This window comes from Electrophorus electricus, chromosome 13 (genome assembly GCF_041902795.1).
Source record: "Electrophorus electricus isolate QZ-2024a chromosome 13, ASM4190279v1, whole genome shotgun sequence".
NCBI lineage: Eukaryota > Metazoa > Chordata > Actinopteri > Gymnotiformes > Gymnotidae > Electrophorus > Electrophorus electricus.
In genome coordinates this window covers 20,903,473-20,927,795 of record NC_137509.1, presented here as the reverse complement: position 1 = coordinate 20,927,795, position 24,323 = coordinate 20,903,473, and the positions used below count along the sequence as shown (strand labels likewise).

The following is a 24,323-nucleotide window of genomic DNA, read 5'->3' as shown; positions in this document are numbered from 1 at the left end:
AAATTAAAGTGATGCAAGAAAAGCTTACAGCACCTGGTATTCCTAGGTAGGGTCCCACCTCAGTACTATCCAGGCCCAAACTTGCTTAGCTTCCAAGGTCAGATGAGATTGGGCGTTCTCAAGCTGGTGTGGCCGTAAGCCTTAAACACTTACTCAAATTGCCTAATCATAGCAAATATGATCAAAGACCAATCTGACAATTTTTTTTATTAATCCCTGCACTTGACATTCTAGAATGTTATCTTGAATGTAATTAAATGATGCAATAAAAGATTACAATACGGAGCTGGTATACTGAGGCACTAATTATTCACTGCACTTCAAATTTGAACATGATAGATTGAACATAAATTAAAGGGATGCAAACAATCTTACAGCACCTGCTATTCCCTGGTACTAAAATATTTCTATTTAATCTGTACACTTCACATACAAGCTTGTCAGTTGCAGATTAAAGTAAAGTGATGCAACAAAAACTTACAGCATTTGCTATTCCCAGGTGCTAACAGATAGTTTTTTTAATTAATCACTGCACTTCACATCCTAGCATGTCATCTTGAAAGTAAATTAAAGTGATGCAAGAGAATCTTACAGCACCTGGTATTCCTAGGTAGGGTCCCACCTCAGTAGTATCCAGGCCCAAACTTGCTTAGCTTCCAAGGTCAGATGAGATTGGGCATGCTCAAACTGGTGTGGCCGTAAGCCTCAAACACTTACTCAAATTGCCTAATCATAGCAAATATGATCAAAGACCAATCTGACAATTTTTTTTATTAATCCCTGCACTTGACATTCTAGAATGTTATCTTGAATGTAAATTAAATGATGCAATAAAAGCTTACAACATCTGGTATACGGAGGCACTAACAGACAGTTTTTTGATGAATCACTGCACTTCACATTCAGGCATGTGAGTTGGAGAGTAAATGAAAGTGATGCAAAAAAAACGTACAACATCTGCTATTCCCAGGTGCTAACAGATAGTTTGAGTTAATTATTCACTGCACTTCAAATTTGAACATGATAGCTTGAACATAAATTAAAGGGATGCAATACAATCTTACAGCACCTGCGATTCCCTGCTACTAAAATATTTCTATTTAATCTGTACACTTCACATACAAGCTTGTCAGTTGCAGATTAAAGTAAAGTGATGCAACAAAAACTTACAGCATCTGCTATTCCCAGGTGCTAACAGATAGTTTTTTTAATTAATCACTGCATTTCACATCCTAGCATGTCATCTTGACAGTAAATTAAAGTGATTCAAGAAAAGCTTACAGCATCTCGTAGTCCAAGGTGCTAACAGATAGTTTTTGATGAATCACTGCACTTCACATTCAGGCATGTGAGTTGGAGAGTAAATGAAAGTGATGCAAAAAAAACTTACAGCATCTGCTATTCCCAGGTGCTAACAGATAGTTTTTTTTATTAATCACTGCACTTCACATTTGAGCATGTCAGCTTGAAAGTAAATTAAAGTGATGCAATAAAAGCTTACAGCACCTGGTATTCCTAGGTAGGGTCCCACCTCAGTACTATCCAGGCCCAAACTTGCTTAGCTTCCAAGGTCAGATGAGATTGGGCGTTCTCAAGCTGGTGTGGCCGTAAGCCTTAAACACTTACTCAAATTTCCTAATCATAGCAAATATGATCAAAGACCAATCTGACAATTTTTTTTATTAATCCCTGCACTTGACATTCTAGAATGTTATCTTGAATGTAAATTAAATGATGCAATAAAAGCTTACAACATCTGGTATACGGAGGCACTAACAGACAGTTTTTTGATGAATCACTGCACTTCACATTCAGGCATGTGAGTTGGAGAGTAAATGAAAGTGATGCAAAAAAAACGTACAGCATCTGCTATTCCCAGGTGCTAACAGATAGTTTGAGTTAATTATTCACTGCACTTCAAATTTGAACATGATAGCTTGAACATAAATTAAAGGGATGCAATACAATCTTACAGCATCTGCTATTCCCTGGTACTAAAATATTTCTATTTAATCTGTACACTTCACATACAAGCTTGTCAGTTGCAGATTAAAGTAAAGTGATGCAACAAAAACTTACAGCATCTGCTATTCCCAGGTGCTAACAGATAGTTTTTTTAATTAATCACTGCACTTCACATCCTAGCATGTCATCTTGAAAGTAAATTAAAGTGATGCAAGAGAAGGTTACAGCATCTCGTAGTCCAAGGTGCTAACAGATAGATTTTTGAGGAATCACTGCACTTCACATTCAGGCATGTGAGTTGGAGAGTAAATGAAAGTGATGCAAAAAAAACTTACAGCATCTGCTATTCCCAGGTGCTAACAGATAGTTTTTTTAATTAATCACTGCATTTCACATCCTAGCATGTCATCTTGACAGTAAATTAAAGTGATGCAAGAGAAGCTTACAGCATCTCGTAGTCCAATGTGCTAACATATAGTTTTTTGATGAATCACTGCACTTCACATTCAGGCATGTGAGTTGGAGAGTAAATGAAAGTGATGCAAAAAAAACTTACAGCATCTGCTATTCCCAGGTGCTAACAGATAGTTTGAGTTAATTATTCACTGCACTTCAAATTTGAACATGATAGCTTGAACATAAATTAAAGGGATGCAATACAATCTTACAGCACCTGCTATTCCCTGGTACTAAAATATTTCTATTTAATCTGTACACTTCACATACAAGCTTGTCAGTTGCAGATTAAAGTAAAGTGATGCAACAAAAACTTACAGCATTTGCTATTCCCAGGTGCTAACAGATAGTTTTTTTAATTAATCACTGCACTTCACATCCTAGCATGTCATCTTGAAAGTAAATTAAAGTGATGCAAGAGGAGCTTACAGCATCTCGTAGTCCAAGGTGCTAACAGATAGATTTTTGAGGAATTACTGCACTTCACATTCAGGCATGTGAGTTGGAGAGTAAATGAAAGTGATGCAAAAAAAACTTACAGCATCTGCTATTCCCAGGTGCTAACAGATAGTTTTTTTTATTAATCACTGCACTTCACATTTGAGCATGTCAGCTTGAAAGTAAATTAATGTGATGCAAGAAAAGCTTACAGCACCTGGTATTCCTAGGTAGGGTCCCACCTCAGTACTATCCAGGCCCAAACTTGCTTAGCTTCCAAGGTCAGATGAGATTGGGCGTTCTCAAGCTGGTGTGGCCGTAAGACTTCAACACTTACTCAAATTGCCTAATCATAGCAAATATGATCAAAGACCAATCTGACAATTTTTTTTATTAATCCCTGCACTTGACATTCTAGAATGGTATCTTGAATGTAAATTAAATGATGCAATAAAAGCTTACAACATCTGGTATACGGAGGCACTAACAGAAAGTTTTTTGATGAATCACTGCACTTCACATTCAGGCATGTGAGTTGGAGAGTAAATGAAAGTGATGCAAAAAAAACTTACAGCATCTGCTATTCCCAGGTGCTAACAGATAGTTTGAGTTAATTATTCACTGCACTTCAAATTTGAACATGATAGCTTGAACATAAATTAAAGGGATGCAATACAATATTACAGCACCTGCTATTCCCTGGTACTAAAATATTTCTATTTAATCTGTACACTTCACATACAAGCTTGTCAGTTGCAGATTAAAGTAAAGTGATGCAACAAAAACTTACAGCATTTGCTATTCCCACGTGCTAACAGATAGTTTTTTTAATTAATCACTGCACTTCACATCCTAGCATGTCATCTTGAAAGTAAATTAAAGTGATGCAAGAGAAGCTTACAGCATCTCGTAGTCCAAGGTGCTAACAGATAGATTTTTGAGGAATCACTGCAGTTCACATTCAGGCATGTGAGTTGGAGAGTAAATGAAAGTGATGCAAAAAAAACTTACAGCATCTGCTATTCCCAGGTGCTAACAGATAGTTTTTTTTATTAATCACTGCACTTCACATTTGAGCATGTCAGCTTGAAAGTAAATTAAAGTGATGCAAGAAAAGCTTACAGCACCTGGTATTCCTAGGTAGGGTCCCACCTCAGTACTATCCAGGCCCAAACTTGCTTAGCTTCCAAGGTCAGATGAGATTGGGCATTCTCAAACTGGTGTGGCCGTAAGCCTTAAACACTTACTCAAATTGCCTAATCATAGCAAATATGATCAAAGACCAATCTGACAATTTTTTTTATTAATCCCTGCAATTGACATTCTAGAATGTTATCTTGAATGTAAATTAAATGATGCAATAAAAGCTTACAACATCTGGTATACGGAGGAAGTAACAGACAGTTTTATGATGAATCACTGCACTTCACATTCAGGCACGTGAGTTGGAGAGTAAATGAAAGTGATGCAAAAAAAACTTACAGCATCTGCTATTCCCAGGTGCTAACAGATAGTTTTTTTTATTAATCACTGCACTTCACATTTGAGCATGTCAGCTTTAAAGTAAATTAAAGTGATGCAAGAAAAGCTTACAGCACCTGGTATTCCTAGGTAGGGTCCCACCTCAGTAGTATCCAGGCCCAAACTTGCTTAGCTTCCAAGGTCAGATGAGATTGGGCATGCTCAAACTGGTGTGGCCGTAAGCCTCAAACACTTACTCAAATTGCCTAATCATAGCAAATATGATCAAAGACCAATCTGACAATTTTTTTTATTAATCCCTGCACTTGACGTTCTAGAATGTTATCTTGAATGTAAATTAAATGATGCAATAAAAGCTTACAACATCTTGTATACGGAGGCACTAACAGACAGTTTTTTGATGAATCACTGCACTTCACATTCAGGCATGTGAGTTGGAGAGTAAATGAAAGTGATGCAAAAAAAACTTACAAAATCTGCTATTCCCAGGTGCTAACAGATAGTTTGAGTTAATTATTCACTGCACTTCAAATTTGAACATGATAGCTTGAAAATAAATTAAAGGGATGCAAACAATCTTACAGCACCTGCTATTCCCTGGTACTAAAATATTTCTATTTAATCTGTACACTTCACATACAAGCTTGTCAGTTGCAGATTAAAGTAAAGTGATGCAACAAAAACTTACAGCATCTGCTATTCCCAGGTGCTAACAGATAGTTTTTTTAATTAATCACTGCACTTCACATCCTAGCATGTCATCTTGAAAGTAAATTAAAGTGATGCAAGAGAAGCTTACAGCATCTCGTAGTCCAAGGTGCTAACAGATAGATTTTTGAGGAATCACTGCACTTCACATTCAGGCATGTGAGTTGGAGAGTAAATGAAAGTGATGCAAAAAAAACTTACAGCATCTGCTATTCCCAGGTGCTAACAGATAGTTTTTTTTATTAATCACTGCACTTCACATTTGAGCATGTCAGCTTGAAAGTAAATTAAAGTGATGCAAGAAAAGCTTACAGCACCTGGTATTCCTAGGTAGGGTCCCACCTCAGTACTATTCAGGCCCAAACTTGCTTAGCTTCCAAGGTCAGATGAGATTGGGCGTTCTCAAGCTGGTGTGGCCGTAAGCCTTAAACACTTACTCAAATTGCCTAATCATAGCAAATATGATCAAAGACCAATCTGACAATTTTTTTTATTAATCCCTGCACTTGTCATTCTAGAATGTTATCTTGAATGTAATTAAATGATGCAATAAAAGCTTACAATACGGAGCTGGTATGCTGAGGCACTAATTATTCACTGCACTTCAAATTTGAACATGATAGCTTGAACATAAATTAAAGGGATGCAATACAATCTTACAGCACCTGCTATTCCCTGGTACTAAAATATTTCTATTTAATCTGTACACTTCACATACAAGCTTGTCAGTTGCAGATTAAAGTAAAGTGATGCAACAAAAACTTACAGCATTTGCTATTCCCACGTGCTAACAGATAGTTTTTTTAATTAATCACTGCACTTCACATCCTAGCATGTCATCTTGAAAGTAAATTAAAGTGATGCAAGAGAAGCTTACAGCATCTCGTAGTCCATGGTGCTAACAGATAGATTTTTGAGGAATCACTGCACTTCACATTCAGGCATGTGAGTTGGAGAGTAAATGAAAGTGATGCAAAAAAAACTTACAGCATCTGCTATTCCCAGGTGCTAACAGATAGTTTTTTTTATTAATCACTGCACTTCACATTTGAGCATGTCAGCTTGAAAGTAAATTAAAGTGATGCAAGAAAAGCTTACAGCACCTGGTATTCCTAGGTAGGGTCCCATCTCAGTACTATCCAGGCCCAAACTTGCTTAGCTTCCAAGGTCAGAGGAGATTGGGCATTCTCAAACTGGTGTGGCCGTAAGCCTTAAACACTTACTCAAATTGCCTAATCATAGCAAATATGATCAAAGACCAATCTGACAATTTTTTTTATTAATCCCTGCAATTGACATTCTAGAATGTTATCTTGAATGTAAATTAAATGATGCAATAAAAGCTTACAACATCTGGTATACGGAGGAACTAACAGACAGTTTTTTGATGAATCACTGCACTTCACATTCAGGCATGTGAGTTGGAGAGTAAATGAAAGTGATGCAAAAAAAACTTACAGCATCTGCTATTCCCAGGTGCTAACAGATAGTTTTTTTTATTAATCACTGCACTTCACATTTGAGCATGTCAGCTTGAAAGTAAATTAAAGTGATGCAAGAAAAGCTTACAGCACCTGGTATTCCTAGGTAGGGTCCCACCTCAGTAGTATCCAGGCCCAAACTTGCTTAGCTTCCAAGGTCAGATGAGATTGGGCATGCTCAAACTGGTGTGGCCGTAAGCCTCAAACACTTACTCAAATTGCCTAATCATAGCAAATATGATCAAAGACCAATCTGACAATTTTTTTTATTAATCCCTGCACTTGACATTCTAGAATGTTATCTTGAATGTAAATTAAATGATGCAATAAAAGCTTACAACATCTGGTATACGGAGGCACTAACAGACAGTTTTTTGATGAATCACTGCACTTCACATTCAGGCATGTGAGTTGGAGAGTAAATGAAAGTGATGCAAAAAAAACTTACAGCATCTGCTATTCCCAGGTGCTAACAGATAGTTTTTTATATTAATCACTGCACTTCACATTTGAGCATGTCAGCTTGAAAGTAAATTAAAGTGATGCAAGAAAAGCTTACAGCACCTGGTATTCCTAGGTAGGGTCCCACCTCAGTACTATCCAGGCCCAAACTTGCTTAGCTTCCAAGGTCAGATGAGATTGGGCGTTCTCAAGCTGGTGTGGCCGTAAGCCTTAAACACTTACTCAAATTGCCTAATCATAGCAAATATGATCAAAGACCAATCTGACAATTTTTTTTATTAATCCCTGCACTTGACGTTCTAGAATGTTATCTTGAATGTAAATTAAATGATGCAATAAAAGCTTACAACATCTTGTATACGGAGGCACTAACAGACAGTTTTTTGATGAATCACTGCACTTCACATTCAGGCATGTGAGTTGGAGAGTAAATGAAAGTGATGCAAAAAAAACTTACATCATCTGCTATTCCCAGGTGCTAACAGATAGTTTGAGTTAATTATTCACTGCACTTCAAATTTGAACATGATAGCTTGAAAATAAATTAAAGGGATGCAAACAATCTTACAGCACCTGCTATTCCCTGCTACTAAAATATTTCTATTTAATCTGTACACTTCACATACAAGCTTGTCAGTTGCAGATTAAAGTAAAGTGATGCAACAAAAACTTACAGCATCTGCTATTCCCAGGTGCTAACAGATAGTTTTTTTAATTAATCACTGCACTTCACATCCTAGCATGTCATCTTGAAAGTAAATTAAAGTGATGCAAGAGAAGCTTACAGCATCTCGTAGTCCAAGGTGCTAACAGATAGATTTTTGAGGAATCACTGCACTTCACATTCAGGCATGTGAGTTGGAGAGTAAATGAAAGTGATGCAAAAAAAACTTACAGCATCTGCTATTCCCAGGTGCTAACAGATAGTTTTTTTTATTAATCACTGCACTTCACATTTGAGCATGTCAGCTTGAAAGTAAATTAAAGTGATGCAAGAAAAGCTTACAGCACCTGGTATTCCTAGGTAGGGTCCCACCTCAGTACTATTCAGGCCCAATCTTGCTTAGCTTCCAAGGTCAGATGAGATTGGGCGTTCTCAAGCTGGTGTGGCCGTAAGCCTTAAACACTTACTCAAATTGCCTAATCATAGCAAATATGATCAAAGACCAATCTGACAATTTTTTTTATTAATCCCTGCACTTGACATTCTAGAATGTTATCTTGAATGTAATTAAATGATGCAATAAAAGCTTACAATATGGAGCTGGTATACGGAGGCACTAATTATTCACTGCACTTCAAATTTGAACATGATAGCTTGAACATAAATTAAAGGGATGCAAACAATCTTACAGCACCTGCTATTCCCTGGTACTAAAATATTTCTATTTAATCTGTACACTTCACATACAAGCTTGTCAGTTGCAGATTAAAGTAAAGTGATGCAACAAAAACTTACAGCATCTGCTATTCCCAGGTGCTAACAGATAGTTTTTTTAATTAATCACTGCACTTCACATCCTAGCATGTCATCTTGAAAGTAAATTAAAGTGATGCAAGAGAAGCTTACAGCATCTCGTAGTCCAAGGTGCTAACAGATAGATTTTTGAGGAATCACTGCACTTCACATTCAGGCATGTGAGTTGGAGAGTAAATGAAAGTCATGCAAAAAAAACTTACAGCATCTGCTATTCCCAGGTGCTAACAGATAGTTTTTTTTATTAATCACTGCACTTCACATTTGAGCATGTCAGCTTGAAAGTAAATTAAAGTGATGCAAGAAAAGCTTACAGCACCTGGTATTCCTAGGTAGGGTCCCACCTCAGTACTATTCAGGCCCAAACTTGCTTAGCTTCCAAGGTCAGATGAGATTGGGCGTTCTCAAGCTGGTGTGGCCGTAAGCCTTAAACAATTACTCAAATTGCCTAATCATAGCAAATATGATCAAAGACCAATCTGACAATTTTTTTTATTAATCCCTGCACTTGACATTCTAGAATGTTATCTTGAATGTAATTAAATGATGCAATAAAAGCTTACAATACGGAGCTGGTATACTGAGGCACTAATTATTCACTGCACTTCAAATTTGAACATGATAGCTTGAACATAAATTAAAGGGATGCAAACAATCTTACAGCACCTGCTATTCCCTGGTACTAAAATATTTCTATTTAATCTGTACACTTCACATACAAGCTTGTCAGTTGCAGATTAAAGTAAAGTGATGCAACAAAAACTTACAGCATCTGCTATTCCCAGGTGCTAACAGATAGTTTTTTTAATTAATCACTGCATTTCACATCCTAGCATGTCATCTTGACAGTAAATTAAAGTGATGCAAGAGAAGCTTACAGCATCTCGTAGTCCAATGTGCTAACATATAGTTTTTTGATGAATCACTGCACTTCACATTCAGGCATGTAGGTTGGAGAGTAAATGAAAGTGATGCAAAAAAAAACTTACAGCATCTGCTATTCCCAGGTGCTAACAGATAGTTTGAGTTAATTATTCACTGCACTTCAAATTTGAACATGATAGCTTGAACATAAATTAAAGGGATGCAATACAATCTTACAGCACCTGCTATTCCCTGGTACTAAAATATTTCTATTTAATCTGTACACTTCACATACAAGCTTGTCAGTTGCAGATTAAAGTAAAGTGATGCAACAAAAACTTACAGCATTTGCTATTCCCAGGTGCTAACAGATAGTTTTTTTAATTAATCACTGCACTTCACATCCTAGCATGTCATCTTGAAAGTAAATTAAAGTGATGCAAGAGAAGCTTACAGCATCTCGTAGTCCAAGGTGCTAACAGATAGATTTTTGAGGAATCACTGCACTTCACATTCAGGCATGTGAGTTGGAGAGTAAATGAAAGTGATGCAAAAAAAACTTACAGCATCTGCTATTCCCAGGTGCTAACAGATAGTTTTTTTTATTAATCACTGCACTTCACATTTGAGCATGTCAGCTTGAAAGTAAATTAAAGTGATGCAAGAAAAGCTTACAGCACCTGGTATTCCTAGGTAGGGTCCCACCTCAGTACTATTCAGGCCCAATCTTGCTTAGCTTCCAAGGTCAGATGAGATTGGGCGTTCTCAAGCTGGTGTGGCCGTAAGCCTTAAACACTTACTCAAATTGCCTAATCATAGCAAATATGATCAAAGACCAATCTGACAATTTTTTTTATTAATCCCTGCACTTGACATTCTAGAATGTTATCTTGAATGTAATTAAATGATGCAATAAAAGCTTACAATACGGAGCTGGTATACGGAGGCACTAATTATTCACTGCACTTCAAATTTGAACATGATAGCTTGAACATAAATTAAAGGGATGCAAACAATCTTACAGCACCTGCTATTCCCTGGTACTAAAATATTTCTATTTAATCTGTACACTTCACATACAAGCTTGTCAGTTGCAGATTAAAGTAAAGTGATGCAACAAAAACTTACAGCATTTGCTATTCCCAGGTGCTAACAGATAGTTTTTTTAATTAATCACTGCACTTCACATCCTAGCATGTCATCTTGAAAGTAAATTAAAGTGATGCAAGAGAAGCTTACAGCATCTCGTAGTCCAAGGTGCTAACAGATAGATTTTTGAGGAATCACTGCACTTCACATTCAGGCATGTGAGTTGGAGAGTAAATGAAAGTGATGCAAAAAAAACGTACAGCATCTGCTATTCCCAGGTGCTAACAGATAGTTTTTTTTATTAATCACTGCACTTCACATTTGAGCATGTCAGCTTGAAAGTAAATTAAAGTGATGCAAGAAAAGCTTACAGCACCTGGTATTCCTAGGTAGGGTCCCACCTCAGTACTATTCAGGCCCAAACTTGCTTAGCTTCCAAGATCAGATGAGATTGGGCGTTCTCAAGCTGGTGTGGCCGTAAGCCTTAAACACTTACTCAAATTGCCTAATCATAGCAAATATGATCAAAGACCAATCTGACAATTTTTTTTATTAATCCCTGCACTTGACATTCTAGAATGTTATCTTGAATGTAATTAAATGATGCAATAAAAGCTTACAATACGGAGCTGGTATACTGAGGCACTAATTATTCACTGCACTTCAAATTTGAACATGATAGCTTGAACATAAATTAAAGGGATGCAAACAATCTTACAGCACCTGCTATTCCCTGGTACTAAAATATTTCTATTTAATCTGTACACTTCACATACAAGCTTGTCAGTTGCAGATTAAAGTAAAGTGATGCAACAAAAACTTACAGCATCTGCTATTCCCAGGTGCTAACAGATAGTTTTTTTAATTAATCACTGCATTTCACATCCTAGCATGTCATCTTGACAGTAAATTAAAGTGATGCAAGAGAAGCTTACAGCATCTCGTAGTCCAATGTGCTAACATATAGTTTTTTGATGAATCACTGCACTTCACATTCAGGCATGTAGGTTGGAGAGTAAATGAAAGTGATGCAAAAAAAACTTACAGCATCTGCTATTCCCAGGTGCTAACAGATAGTTTGAGTTAATTATTCACTGCACTTCAAATTTGAACATGATAGCTTGAACATAAATTAAAGGGATGCAATACAATCTTACAGCACCTGCTATTCCCTGGTACTAAAATATTTCTATTTAATCTGTACACTTCACATACAAGCTTGTCAGTTGCAGATTAAAGTAAAGTGATGCAACAAAAACTTACAGCATTTGCTATTCCCAGGTGCTAACAGATAGTTTTTTTAATTAATCACTGCACTTCACATCCTAGCATGTCATCTTGAAAGTAAATTGAAGGGATGCAAGAGAAGCTTACAGCATCTCGTAGTCCAAGGTGCTAACAGATAGATTTTTGAGGAATCACTGCACTTCACATTCAGGCATGTGAGTTGGAGAGTAAATGAAAGTGATGCAAAAAAAACTTACAGCATCTGCTATTCCCAGGTGCTAACAGATAGTTTTTTTTTATTAATCACTGCACATCACATTTGAGCATGTCAGCTTGAAAGTAAATTAAAGTGATGCAAGAAAAGCTTACAGCACCTGGTATTCCTAGGTAGGGTCCCACCTCAGTAGTATCCAGGCCCAAACTTGCTTAGCTTCCAAGGTCAGATGAGATTGGGCTTGCTCAAACTGGTGTGGCCGTAAGCCTTAAACACTTACTCAAATTGCCTAATCATAGCAAATATGATCAAAGACCAATCTGACAATTTTTTTTATTAATCCCTGCACTTGACATTCTAGAATGTTATCTTGAATGTAAATTAAATGATGCAATAAAAGCTTACAACATCTGGTATACGGAGGCACTAACAGACAGTTTTTTGATGAATCACTGCACTTCACATTCAGGCATGTGAGTTGGAGAGTAAATGAAAGTGATGCAAAAAAAACTTACAGCATCTGCTATTCCCAGGTGCTAACAGATAGTTTTTTTTATTAATCACTGCACTTCACATTTGAGCATGTCAGCTTGAAAGTAAATTAAAGTGATGCAAGAAAAGCTTACAGCACCTGGTATTCCTAGGTAGGGTCCCACCTCAGTACTATCCAGGCCCAAACTTGCTTAGCTTCCAAGGTCAGAGGAGATTGGGCATTCTCAAGCTGGTGTGGCCGTAAGCCTTAAACACTTACACAAATTGCCTAATCATAGCAAATATGATCAAAGACCAATCTGACAATTTTTTTTATTAATCCCTGCACTTGACGTTCTAGAATGTTATCTTGAATGTAAATTAAATGATGCAATAAAAGCTTACAACATCTTGTATACGGAGGCACTAACAGACAGTTTTTTGATGAATCACTGCACTTCACATTCAGGCATGTGAGTTGGAGAGTAAATGAAAGTGATGCAAAAAAAACTTACATCATCTGCTATTCCCAGGTGCTAACAGATAGTTTGAGTTAATTATTCACTGCACTTCAAATTTGAACATGATAGCTTGAACATAAATTAAAGGGATGCAATACAATCTTACAGCACCTGCTATTCCCTGGTACTAAAATATTTCTATTTAATCTGTACACTTCACATACAAGCTTGTCAGTTGCAGATTAAAGTAAAGTGATGCAACAAAAACTTACAGCATCTGCTATTCCCAGGTGCTAACAGATAGTTTTTTTAATTAATCACTGCACTTCACATCCTAGCATGTCATCTTGAAAGTAAATTAAAGTGATGCAAGAGAAGCTTACAGCATCTCGTAGTCCAAGGTGCTAACAGATAGATTTTTGAGGAATCACTGCACTTCACATTCAGGCATGTGAGTTGGAGAGTAAATGAAAGTGATGCAAAAAAAACTTACAGCATCTGCTATTCCCAGGTGCTAACAGATAGTTTTTTTTATTAATCACTGCACTTCACATTTGAGCATGTCAGCTTGAAAGTAAATTAAAGTGATGCAAGAAAAGCTTACAGCACCTGGTATTCCTAGGTAGGGTCCCACCTCAGTACTATCCAGGCCCAAACTTGCTTAGCTTCCAAGGTCAGAGGAGATTGGGCATTCTCAAGCTGGTGTGGCCGTAAGCCTTAAACACTTACACAAATTGCCTAATCATAGCAAATATGATCAAAGACCAATCTGACAATTTTTTTTATTAATCCCTGCACTTGACATTCTAGAATGTTATCTTGATTGTAAATTAAATGATGCAATAAAAGCTTACAATACGGAGCTGGTATACGGAGGCAATAACAGACAGTTTTTTGATGAATCACTGCACTTCACATTCAGGCATGTGAGTTGGAGAGTAAATGAAAGTGATGCAAAAAAAACTTACAGCATCTGCTATTCCCAGGTGCTAACAGATGGTTTTTTTTATTAATCACTGCACTTCACATTTGAGCATGTCAGCTTGAAAGTAAATTAATGTGATGCAAGAAAAGCTTACAGCACCTGGTATTCCTAGGTAGGATCCCACGTCAGTACTATCCAGGCCCAAACTTGCTTAGCTTCCAAGGTCAGATGAGATTGGGAATTCTCAAACTGGTGTGGCCGTAAGCCTTAAACACTTACTCAAATTGCCTAATCATAGCAAATATGATCAAAGACCAATCTGACAATTTTTTTTATTAATCCCTGCAATTGACATTCTAGAATGTTATCTTGAATGTAAATTAAATGATGCAATAAAAGCTTACAACATCTGGTATACGGAGGAACTAACAGACAGTTTTTTAATGAATCACTGCACTTCACATTCAGGCACGTGAGTTGGAGAGTAAATGAAAGTGATGCAAAAAAAACTTACAGCATCTGCTATTCCCAGGTGCTAACAGATAGTTTTTTTTATTAATCACTGCACTTCACATTTGAGCATGTCAGCTTGAAAGTAAATTAAAGTGATGCAAGAAAAGCTTACAGCACCTGGTATTCCTAGGTAGGGTCCCACCTCAGTAGTATCCAGGCCCAAACTTGCTTAGCTTCCAAGGTCAGATGAGATTGGGCTTGCTCAAACTGGTGTGGCCGTAAGCCTTAAACACTTACTCAAATTGCCTAATCATAGCAAATATGATCAAAGACCAATCTGACAATTTTTTTTATTAATCCCTGCACTTGACATTCTAGAATGTTATCTTGAATGTAAATTAAATGATGCAATAAAAGCTTACAACATCTGGTATACGGAGGCACTAACAGACAGTTTTTTGATGAATCACTGCACTTCACATTCAGGCATGTGAGTTGGAGAGTAAATGAAAGTGATGCAAAAAAAACTTACAGCATCTGCTATTCCCAGGTGCTAACAGATAGTTTTTTATATTAATCACTGCACTTCACATTTGAGCATGTCAGCTTGAAAGTAAATTAAAGTGATGCAAGAAAAGCTTACAGCACCTGGTATTCCTAGGTAGGGTCCCACCTCAGTACTATCCAGGCCCAAACTTGCTTAGCTTCCAAGTTCAGAGGAGATTGGGCATTCTCAAGCTGGTGTGGCCATAAGCCTTAAACACTTACACAAATTGCCTAATCATAGCAAATATGATCAAAGACCAATCTGACAATTTTTTTTATTAATCCCTGCACTTGACGTTCTAGAATGTTATCTTGAATGTAAATTAAATGATGCAATAAAAGCTTACAACATCTTGTATACGGAGGCACTAACAGACAGTTTTTTGATGAATCACTGCACTTCACATTCAGGCATGTGAGTTGGAGAGTAAATGAAAGTGATGCAAAAAAAACTTACATCATCTGCTATTCCCAGGTGCTAACAGATAGTTTGAGTTAATTATTCACTGCACTTCAAATTTGAACATGATAGCTTGAAAATAAATTAAAGGGATGCAAACAATCTTACAGCACCTGCTATTCCCTGGTACTAAAATATTTCTATTTAATCTGTACACTTCACATACAAGCTTGTCAGTTGCAGATTAAAGTAAAGTGATGCAACAAAAACTTACAGCATCTGCCATTCCCAGGTGCTAACAGATAGTTTTTTTAATTAATCACTGCACTTCACATCCTAGCATGCCATCTTGAAAGTAAATTAAAGTGATGCAAGAGAAGCTTACAGCATCTCGTAGTCCAAGGTGCTAACAGATAGATTTTTGAGGAATCACTGCACTTCACATTCAGGCATGTGAGTTGGAGAGTAAATGAAAGTGATGCAAAAAAAACTTACAGCATCTGCTATTCCCAGGTGCTAACAGATAGTTTTTTTTATTAATCACTGCACTTCACATTTGAGCATGTCAGCTTGAAAGTAAATTAAAGTGATGCAAGAAAAGCTTACAGCACCTGGTATTCCTAGGTAGGGTCCCACCTCAGTACTATTCAGGCCCAAACTTGCTTAGCTTCCAAGGTCAGATGAGATTGGGCGTTCTCAAGCTGGTGTGGCTGTAAGCCTTAAACACTTACTCAAATTGCCTAATCATAGCAAATATGATCAAAGACCAATCTGACAATTTTTTTTATTAATCCCTGCACTTGACGTTCTAGAATGTTATCTTGAATGTAAATTAAATGATGCAATAAAAGCTTACAACATCTTGTATACGGAGGCACTAACAGACAGTTTTTTGATGAATCACTGCACTTCACATTCAGGCATGTGAGTTGGAGAGTAAATGAAAGTGATGCAAAAAAAACTTACATCATCTGCTATTCCCAGGTGCTAACAGATAGTTTGAGTTAATTATTCACTGCACTTCAAATTTGAACATGATAGCTTGAACATAAATTAAAGGGATGCAATACAATCTTACAGCACCTGCTATTCCCTGGTACTAAAATATTTCTATTTAATCTGTACACTTCACATACAAGCTTGTCAGTTGCAGATTAAAGTAAAGTGATGCAACAAAAACTTACAGCATCTGCTATTCCCAGGTGCTAACAGATAGTTTTTTTAATTAATCACTGCACTTCACATCCTAGCATGTCATCTTGAAAGTAAATTAAAGTGATGCAAGAGAAGCTTACAGCATCTCGTAGTCCAAGGTGCTAACAGATAGATTTTTGAGGAATCACTGCACTTCACATTCAGGCATGTGAGTTGGAGAGTAAATGAAAGTGATGCAAAAAAAACTTACAGCATCTGCTATTCCCAGGTGCTAACAGATAGTTTTTTTTATTAATCACTGCACTTCACATTTGAGCATGTCAGCTTGAAAGTAAATTAAAGTGATGCAAGAAAAGCTTACAGCACCTGGTATTCCTAGGTAGGGTCCCACCTCAGTACTATCCAGGCCCAAACTTGCTTAGCTTCCAAGGTCAGAGGAGATTGGGCATTCTCAAGCTGGTGTGGCCGTAAGCCTTAAGCACTTACACAAATTGCCTAATCATAGCAAATATGATCAAAGACCAATCTGACAATTTTTTTTATTAATCCCTGCACTTGACATTCTAGAATGTTATCTTGATTGTAAATTAAATGATGCAATAAAAGCTTACAATACGGAGCTGGTATACGGAGGCAATAACAGACAGTTTTTTGATGAATCACTGCACTTCACATTCAGGCATGTGAGTTGGAGAGTAAATGAAAGTGATGCAAAAAAAACTTACAGCATCTGCTATTCCCAGGTGCTAACAGATGGTTTTTTTTATTAATCACTGCACTTCACATTTGAGCATGTCAGCTTGAAAGTAAATTAATGTGATGCAAGAAAAGCTTACAGCACCTGGTATTCCTAGGTAGGATCCCACGTCAGTACTATGCAGGCCCAAACTTGCTTAGCTTCCAAGGTCAGATGAGATTGGGAATTCTCAAACTGGTGTGGCCGTAAGCCTTAAACACTTACTCAAATTGCCTAATCATAGCAAATATGATCAAAGACCAATCTGACAATTTTTTTTATTAATCCCTGCAATTGACATTCTAGAATGTTATCTTGAATGTAAATTAAATGATGCAATAAAAGCTTACAACATCTGGTATACGGAGGAACTAACAGACAGTTTTTTAATGAATCACTGCACTTCACATTCAGGCACGTGAGTTGGAGAGTAAATGAAAGTGATGCAAAAAAAACTTACAGCATCTGCTATTCCCAGGTGCTAACAGATAGTTTTTTTTATTAATCACTGCACTTCACATTTGAGCATGTCAGCTTGAAAGTAAATTAAAGTGATGCAAGAAAAGCTTACAGCACCTGGTATTCCTAGGTAGGGTCCCACCTCAGTAGTATCCAGGCCCAAACTTGCTTAGCTTCCAAGGTCAGATGAGATTGGGCTTGCTCAAACTGGTGTGGCCGTAAGCCTTAAACACTTACTCAAATTGCCTAATCATAGCAAATATGATCAAAGACCAATCTGACAATTTTTTTTATTAATCCCTGCACTTGACGTTCTAGAATGTTATCTTGAATGTAAATTAAATGATGCAATAAAAGCTTACAACATCTTGTATACGGAGGCACTAACAGACAGTTTTTTGATGAATCACTGCACTTCACATTCAGGCATGTGAGTTGGAGAGTAAATGAAAGTGATGCAAAAAAAACTTACATCATCTGCTATTCCCAGGTGCTAACAGATAGTTTGAGTTAATTATTCACTGCACTTCAAATTTGAACATGATAGCTTGAAAATAAATTAAAGGGATGCAAACAATCTTACAGCACCTGCTATTCCCTGGTACTAAAATATTTCTATTTAATCTGTACACTTCACATACAAGCTTGTCAGTTGCAGATTAAAGTAAAGTGATGCAACAAAAACTTACAGCATCTGCCATTCCCAGGTGCTAACAGATAGTTTTTTTAATTAATCACTGCACTTCACATCCTAGCATGCCATCTTGAAAGTAAATTAAAGTGATGCAAGAGAAGCTTACAGCATCTCGTAGTCCAAGGTGCTAACAGATAGATTTTTGAGGAATCACTGCACTTCACATTCAGGCATGTGAGTTGGAGAGTAAATGAAAGTGATGCAAAAAAAACTTACAGCATCTGCTATTCCCAGGTGCTAACAGATAGTTTTTTTTATTAATCACTGCACTTCACATTTGAGCATGTCAGCTTGAAAGTAAATTAAAGTGATGCAAGAAAAGCTTACAGCACCTGGTATTCCTAGGTAGGGTCCCACCTCAGTACTATTCAGGCCCAAACTTGCTTAGCTTCCAAGGTCAGATGAGATTGGGCGTTCTCAAGCTGGTGTGGCTGTAAGCCTTAAACACTTACTCAAATTGCCTAATCATAGCAAATATGATCAAAGACCAATCTGACAATTTTTTTTATTAATCCCTGCACTTGACGTTCTAGAATGTTATCTTGAATGTAAATTAAATGATGCAATAAAAGCTTACAACATCTTGTATACGGAGGCACTAACAGACAGTTTTTTGATGAATCACTGCACTTCACATTCAGGCATGTGAGTTGGAGAGTAAATGAAAGTGATGCAAAAAAAACTTACATCATCTGCTATTCCCAGGTGCTAACAGATAGTTTGAGTTAATTATTCACTGCACTTCAAATTTGAACATGATAGCTTGAACATAAATTAAAGGGATGCAATACAATCTTACAGCACCTGCTATTCCCTGGTACTAAAATATTTCTATTTAATCTGTACACTTCACATACAAGCTTGTCAGTTGCAGATTAAAGTAAAGTGATGCAACAAAAACTTACAGCATCTGCTATTCCCAGGTGCTAACAGATAGTTTTTTTAATTAATCACTGCACTTCACATCCTAGCATGTCATCTTGAAAGTAAATTAAAGTGATGCAAGAGAAGCTTACAGCATCTCGTAGTCCAAGGTGCTAACAGATAGATTTTTGAGGAATCACTGCACTTCACATTCAGGCATGTGAGTTGGAGAGTAAATGAAAGTGATGCAAAAAAAACTTACAGCATCTGCTATTCCCAGGTGCTAACAGATAGTTTTTTTTATTAATCACTGCACTTCACATTTGAGCATGTCAGCTTGAAAGTAAATTAAAGTGATGCAAGAAAAGCTTACAGCACCTGGTATTCCTAGGTAGGGTCCCACCTCAGTACTATCCAGGCCCAAACTTGCTTAGCTTCCAAGGTCAGAGGAGATTGGGCATTCTCAAGCTGGTGTGGCCGTAAGCCTTAAACACTTACACAAATTGCCTAATCATAGCAAATATGATCAAAGACCAATCTGACAATTTTTTTTATTAATCCCTGCACTTGACATTCTAGAATGTTATCTTGATTGTAAATTAAATGATGCAATAAAAGCTTACAATACGGAGCTGGTATACGGAGGCAATAACAGACAGTTTTTTGATGAATCACTGCACTTCACATTCAGGCATGTGAGTTGGAGAGTAAATGAAAGTGATGCAAAAAAAACTTACAGCATCTGCTATTCCCAGGTGCTAACAGATGGTTTTTTTTATTAATCACTGCACTTCACATTTGAGCATGTCAGCTTGAAAGTAAATTAATGTGATGCAAGAAAAGCTTACAGCACCTGGTATTCCTAGGTAGGATCCCACGTCAGTACTATCCAGGCCCAAACTTGCTTAGCTTCCAAGGTCAGATGAGATTGGGAATTCTCAAACTGGTGTGGCCGTAAGCCTTAAACACTTACTCAAATTGCCTAATCATAGCAAATATGATCAAAGACCAATCTGACAATTTTTTTTATTAATCCCTGCAATTGACATTCTAGAATGTTATCTTGAATGTAAATTAAATGATGCAATAAAAGCTTACAACATCTGGTATACGGAGGAACTAACAGACAGTTTTTTAATGAATCACTGCACTTCACATTCAGGCACGTGAGTTGGAGAGTAAATGAAAGTGATGCAAAAAAAACTTACAGCATCTGCTATTCCCAGGTGCTAACAGATAGTTTTTTTTATTAATCACTGCACTTCACATTTGAGCATGTCAGCTTGAAAGTAAATTAAAGTGATGCAAGAAAAGCTTACAGCACCTGGTATTCCTAGGTAGGGTCCCACCTCAGTAGTATCCAGGCCCAAACTTGCTTAGCTTCCAAGGTCAGATGAGATTGGGCTTGCTCAAACTGGTGTGGCCGTAAGCCTTAAACACTTACTCAAATTGCCTAATCATAGCAAATATGATCAAAGACCAATCTGACAATTTTTTTTATTAATCCCTGCACTTGACATTCTAGAATGTTATCTTGAATGTAAATTAAATGATGCAATAAAAGCTTACAACATCTGGTATACGGAGGCACTAACAGACAGTTTTTTGATGAATCACTGCACTTCACATTCAGGCATGTGAGTTGGAGAGTAAATGAAAGTGATGCAAAAAAAACTTACAGCATCTGCTATTCCCAGGTGCTAACAGATAGTTTTTTATATTAATCACTGCACTTCACATTTGAGCATGTCAGCTTGAAAGTAAATTAAAGTGATGCAAGAAAAGCTTACAGCACCTGGTATTCCTAGGTAGGGTCCCACCTCAGTACTATCCAGGCCCAAACTTGCTTAGCTTCCAAGTTCAGAGGAGATTGGGCATTCTCAAGCTGGTGTGGCCATAAGCCTTAAACACTTACACAAATTGCCTAATCATAGCAAATATGATCAAAGACCAATCTGACAATTTTTTTTATTAATCCCTGCACTTGACGTTCTAGAATGTTATCTTGAATGTAAATTAAATGATGCAATAAAAGCTTACAACATCTTGTATACGGAGGCACTAACAGACAGTTTTTTGATGAATCACTGCACTTCACATTCAGGCATGTGAGTTGGAGAGTAAATGAAAGTGATGCAAAAAAAACTTACATCATCTGCTATTCCCAGGTGCTAACAGATAGTTTGAGTTAATTATTCACTGCACTTCAAATTTGAACATGATAGCTTGAAAATAAATTAAAGGGATGCAAACAATCTTACAGCACCTGCTATTCCCTGGTACTAAAATATTTCTATTTAATCTGTACACTTCACATACAAGCTTGTCAGTTGCAGATTAAAGTAAAGTGATGCAACAAAAACTTACAGCATCTGCCATTCCCAGGTGCTAACAGATAGTTTTTTTAATTAATCACTGCACTTCACATCCTAGCATGCCATCTTGAAAGTAAATTAAAGTGATGCAAGAGAAGCTTACAGCATCTCGTAGTCCAAGGTGCTAACAGATAGATTTTTGAGGAATCACTGCACTTCACATTCAGGCATGTGAGTTGGAGAGTAAATGAAAGTGATGCAAAAAAAACTTACAGCATCTGCTATTCCCAGGTGCTAACAGATAGTTTTTTTTATTAATCACTGCACTTCACATTTGAGCATGTCAGCTTGAAAGTAAATTAAAGTGATGCAAGAAAAGCTTACAGCACCTGGTATTCCTAGGTAGGGTCCCACCTCAGTACTATTCAGGCCCAAACTTGCTTAGCTTCCAAGGTCAGATGAGATTGGGCGTTCTCAAGCTGGTGTGGCTGTAAGCCTTAAACACTTACTCAAATTGCCTAATCATAGCAAATATGATCAAAGACCAATCTGACAATTTTTTTTATTAATCCCTGCACTTGACGTTCTAGAATGTTATCTTGAATGTAAATTAAATGATGCAATAAAAGCTTACAACATCTTGTATACGGAGGCACTAACAGACAGTTTTTTGATGAATCACTGCACTTCACATTCAGGCATGTGAGTTGGAGAGTAAATGAAAGTGATGCAAAAAAAACTTACATCATCTGCTATTCCCAGGTGCTAACAGATAGTTTGAGTTAATTATTCACTGCACTTCAAATTTGAACATGATAGCTTGAAAATAAATTAAAGGGATGCAAACAATCTTACAGCACCTGCTATTCCCTGGTACTAAAATATTTCTATTTAATCTGTACACTTCACATACAAGCTTGTCAGTTGCAGATTAAAGTAAAGTGATGCAACAAAAACTTACAGCATCTGCCATTCCCAGGTGCTAACAGATAGTTTTTTTAATTAATCACTGCACTTCACATCCTAGCATGCCATCTTGAAAGTAAATTAAAGTGATGCAAGAGAAGCTTACAGCATCTCGTAGTCCAAGGTGCTAACAGATAGATTTTTGAGGAATCACTGCACTTCACATTCAGGCATGTGAGTTGGAGAGTAAATGAAAGTGATGCAAAAAAAACTTACAGCATCTGCTATTCCCAGGTGCTAACAGATAGTTTTTTTTATTAATCACTGCACTTCACATTTGAGCATGTCAGCTTGAAAGTAAATTAAAGTGATGCAAGAAAAGCTTACAGCACCTGGTATTCCTAGGTAGGGTCCCACCTCAGTACTATTCAGGCCCAAACTTGCTTAGCTTCCAAGGTCAGATGAGATTGGGCGTTCTCAAGCTGGTGTGGCTGTAAGCCTTAAACACTTACTCAAATTGCCTAATCATAGCAAATATGATCAAAGACCAATCTGACAATTTTTTTTATTAATCCCTGCACTTGACATTCTAGAATGTTATCTTGAATGTAATTAAATGATGCAATAAAAGCTTACAATACGGAGCTGGTATACGGAGGCACTAATTATTCACTGCACTTCAAATTTGAACATGATAGCTTGAACATAAATTAAAGGGATGCAAACAATCTTACAGCACCTGCTATTCCCTGGTACTAAAATATTTCTATTTAATCTGTACACTTCACATACAAGCTTGTCAGTTGCAGATTAAAGTAAAGTGATGCAACAAAAACTTACAGCATCTGCTATTCCCAGGTGCTAACAGATAGTTTTTTTAATTAATCACTGCACTTCACATCCTAGCATGTCATCTTGAAAGTAAATTAAAGTGATGCAAGAGAAGCTTACAGCATCTCGTAGTCCAAGGTGCTAACAGATAGATTTTTAAGGAATCACTGCACTTCACATTCAGGCATGTGAGTTGGAGAGTAAATGAAAGTGATGCAAAAAAAACTTACAGCATCTGCTATTCCCAGGTGCTAACAGATAGTTTTTTTTATTAATCACTGCACTTCACATTTGAGCATGTCAGCTTGAAAGTAAATTAAAGTGATGCAAGAAAAGCTTACAGCACCTGGTATTCCTAGGTAGGGTCCCACCTCAGTACTATTCAGGCCCAAACTTGCTTAGCTTCCAAGGTCAGATGAGATTGGGCGTTCTCAAGCTGGTGTGGCCGTAAGCCTTAAACACTTACTCAAATTGCCTAATCATAGCAAATATGATCAAAGACCAATCTGACAATTTTTTTTATTAATCCCTGCACTTGACATTCTAGAATGTTATCTTGAATGTAATTAAATGATGCAATAAAAGCTTACAATACGGAGCTGGTATACGGAGGCACTAATTATTCACTGCACTTCAAATTTGAACATGATAGCTTGAACATAAATTAAAGGGATGCAAACAATCTTACAGCACCTGCTATTCCCTGGTACTAAAATATTTCTATTTAATCTGTACACTTCACATACAAGCTTGTCAGTTGCAGATTAAAGTAAAGTGATGCAACAAAAACTTACAGCATTTGCTATTCCCAGGTGCTAACAGATAGTTTTTTTAATTAATCACTGCACTTCACATCCTAGCATGTCATCTTGAAAGTAAATTAAAGTGATGCAAGAGAAGCTTACAGCATCTCGTAGTCCAAGGTGCTAACAGATAGATTTTTGAGGAATCACTGCACTTCACATTCAGGCATGTGAGTTGGAGAGTAAATGAAAGTGATGCAAAAAAAACTTACAGCATCTGCTATTCCCAGGTGCTAACAGATAGTTTGAGTTAATTATTCACTGCACTTCAAATTTGAACATGATAGCTTGAAAATAAATTAAAGGGATGCAAACAATCTTACAGCACCTGCTATTCCCTGGTACTAAAATATTTCTATTTAATCTGTACACTTCACATACAAGCTTGTCAGTTGCAGATTAAAGTAAAGTGATGCAACAAAAACTTACAGCATCTGCTAT

General features: G+C 36.9%; 4 non-coding genes and 28 pseudogenes across 4 annotated transcripts; all 32 read right to left on the bottom strand.

Moving 5' to 3' along the window:
* Positions 1-21: 21 nt before the first annotated feature.
* On the bottom strand, positions 22-140 carry LOC145649223 (5S ribosomal RNA). The gene has a single exon (XR_014116561.1). It is a non-coding gene; the product is annotated as a 5S ribosomal RNA (ribosomal RNA).
* A 445-nt stretch (positions 141-585) lies between these two features.
* Positions 586-704, bottom strand: LOC145644014 (5S ribosomal RNA; annotated as a pseudogene).
* A 790-nt stretch (positions 705-1,494) lies between these two features.
* Positions 1,495-1,613, bottom strand: LOC145649212 (5S ribosomal RNA). Its single transcript, XR_014116560.1, has one exon. It is a non-coding gene; the product is annotated as a 5S ribosomal RNA (ribosomal RNA).
* A 1,451-nt stretch (positions 1,614-3,064) lies between these two features.
* LOC145647657 (5S ribosomal RNA) lies at positions 3,065-3,183 on the bottom strand (annotated as a pseudogene).
* Positions 3,184-3,974: 791 nt separating this feature from the next.
* Positions 3,975-4,093, bottom strand: LOC145648404 (5S ribosomal RNA; annotated as a pseudogene).
* A 352-nt stretch (positions 4,094-4,445) lies between these two features.
* Positions 4,446-4,564, bottom strand: LOC145650503 (5S ribosomal RNA; annotated as a pseudogene).
* Positions 4,565-5,354: 790 nt separating this feature from the next.
* Positions 5,355-5,473, bottom strand: LOC145646692 (5S ribosomal RNA; annotated as a pseudogene).
* Positions 5,474-6,140: 667 nt separating this feature from the next.
* LOC145649712 (5S ribosomal RNA) lies at positions 6,141-6,259 on the bottom strand (annotated as a pseudogene).
* Positions 6,260-6,611: 352 nt separating this feature from the next.
* Positions 6,612-6,730, bottom strand: LOC145650502 (5S ribosomal RNA; annotated as a pseudogene).
* Positions 6,731-7,082: 352 nt separating this feature from the next.
* Positions 7,083-7,201, bottom strand: LOC145649201 (5S ribosomal RNA). The gene has a single exon (XR_014116559.1). It is a non-coding gene; the product is annotated as a 5S ribosomal RNA (ribosomal RNA).
* Positions 7,202-7,991: 790 nt separating this feature from the next.
* LOC145648347 (5S ribosomal RNA) lies at positions 7,992-8,110 on the bottom strand (annotated as a pseudogene).
* Positions 8,111-8,776: 666 nt separating this feature from the next.
* On the bottom strand, positions 8,777-8,895 carry LOC145646691 (5S ribosomal RNA; annotated as a pseudogene).
* Positions 8,896-10,001: 1,106 nt separating this feature from the next.
* Positions 10,002-10,120, bottom strand: LOC145648346 (5S ribosomal RNA; annotated as a pseudogene).
* A 666-nt stretch (positions 10,121-10,786) lies between these two features.
* On the bottom strand, positions 10,787-10,905 carry LOC145647175 (5S ribosomal RNA). Its single transcript, XR_014116291.1, has one exon. It is a non-coding gene; the product is annotated as a 5S ribosomal RNA (ribosomal RNA).
* Positions 10,906-12,011: 1,106 nt separating this feature from the next.
* On the bottom strand, positions 12,012-12,130 carry LOC145643624 (5S ribosomal RNA; annotated as a pseudogene).
* Positions 12,131-12,482: 352 nt separating this feature from the next.
* On the bottom strand, positions 12,483-12,601 carry LOC145649188 (5S ribosomal RNA; annotated as a pseudogene).
* Positions 12,602-13,392: 791 nt separating this feature from the next.
* On the bottom strand, positions 13,393-13,511 carry LOC145649187 (5S ribosomal RNA; annotated as a pseudogene).
* Positions 13,512-13,867: 356 nt separating this feature from the next.
* On the bottom strand, positions 13,868-13,986 carry LOC145649602 (5S ribosomal RNA; annotated as a pseudogene).
* Positions 13,987-14,338: 352 nt separating this feature from the next.
* On the bottom strand, positions 14,339-14,457 carry LOC145643623 (5S ribosomal RNA; annotated as a pseudogene).
* Positions 14,458-14,809: 352 nt separating this feature from the next.
* Positions 14,810-14,928, bottom strand: LOC145648791 (5S ribosomal RNA; annotated as a pseudogene).
* A 790-nt stretch (positions 14,929-15,718) lies between these two features.
* Positions 15,719-15,837, bottom strand: LOC145647032 (5S ribosomal RNA; annotated as a pseudogene).
* Positions 15,838-16,628: 791 nt separating this feature from the next.
* LOC145649186 (5S ribosomal RNA) lies at positions 16,629-16,747 on the bottom strand (annotated as a pseudogene).
* A 356-nt stretch (positions 16,748-17,103) lies between these two features.
* Positions 17,104-17,222, bottom strand: LOC145650673 (5S ribosomal RNA; annotated as a pseudogene).
* Positions 17,223-17,574: 352 nt separating this feature from the next.
* LOC145643622 (5S ribosomal RNA) lies at positions 17,575-17,693 on the bottom strand (annotated as a pseudogene).
* A 790-nt stretch (positions 17,694-18,483) lies between these two features.
* On the bottom strand, positions 18,484-18,602 carry LOC145647031 (5S ribosomal RNA; annotated as a pseudogene).
* Positions 18,603-19,393: 791 nt separating this feature from the next.
* Positions 19,394-19,512, bottom strand: LOC145649185 (5S ribosomal RNA; annotated as a pseudogene).
* A 356-nt stretch (positions 19,513-19,868) lies between these two features.
* Positions 19,869-19,987, bottom strand: LOC145649601 (5S ribosomal RNA; annotated as a pseudogene).
* Positions 19,988-20,339: 352 nt separating this feature from the next.
* On the bottom strand, positions 20,340-20,458 carry LOC145643621 (5S ribosomal RNA; annotated as a pseudogene).
* Positions 20,459-20,810: 352 nt separating this feature from the next.
* Positions 20,811-20,929, bottom strand: LOC145648790 (5S ribosomal RNA; annotated as a pseudogene).
* Positions 20,930-21,719: 790 nt separating this feature from the next.
* On the bottom strand, positions 21,720-21,838 carry LOC145647028 (5S ribosomal RNA; annotated as a pseudogene).
* A 790-nt stretch (positions 21,839-22,628) lies between these two features.
* LOC145647027 (5S ribosomal RNA) lies at positions 22,629-22,747 on the bottom strand (annotated as a pseudogene).
* Positions 22,748-23,413: 666 nt separating this feature from the next.
* Positions 23,414-23,532, bottom strand: LOC145646690 (5S ribosomal RNA; annotated as a pseudogene).
* Between the last annotated feature and the right edge of the window lie 791 nt (positions 23,533-24,323).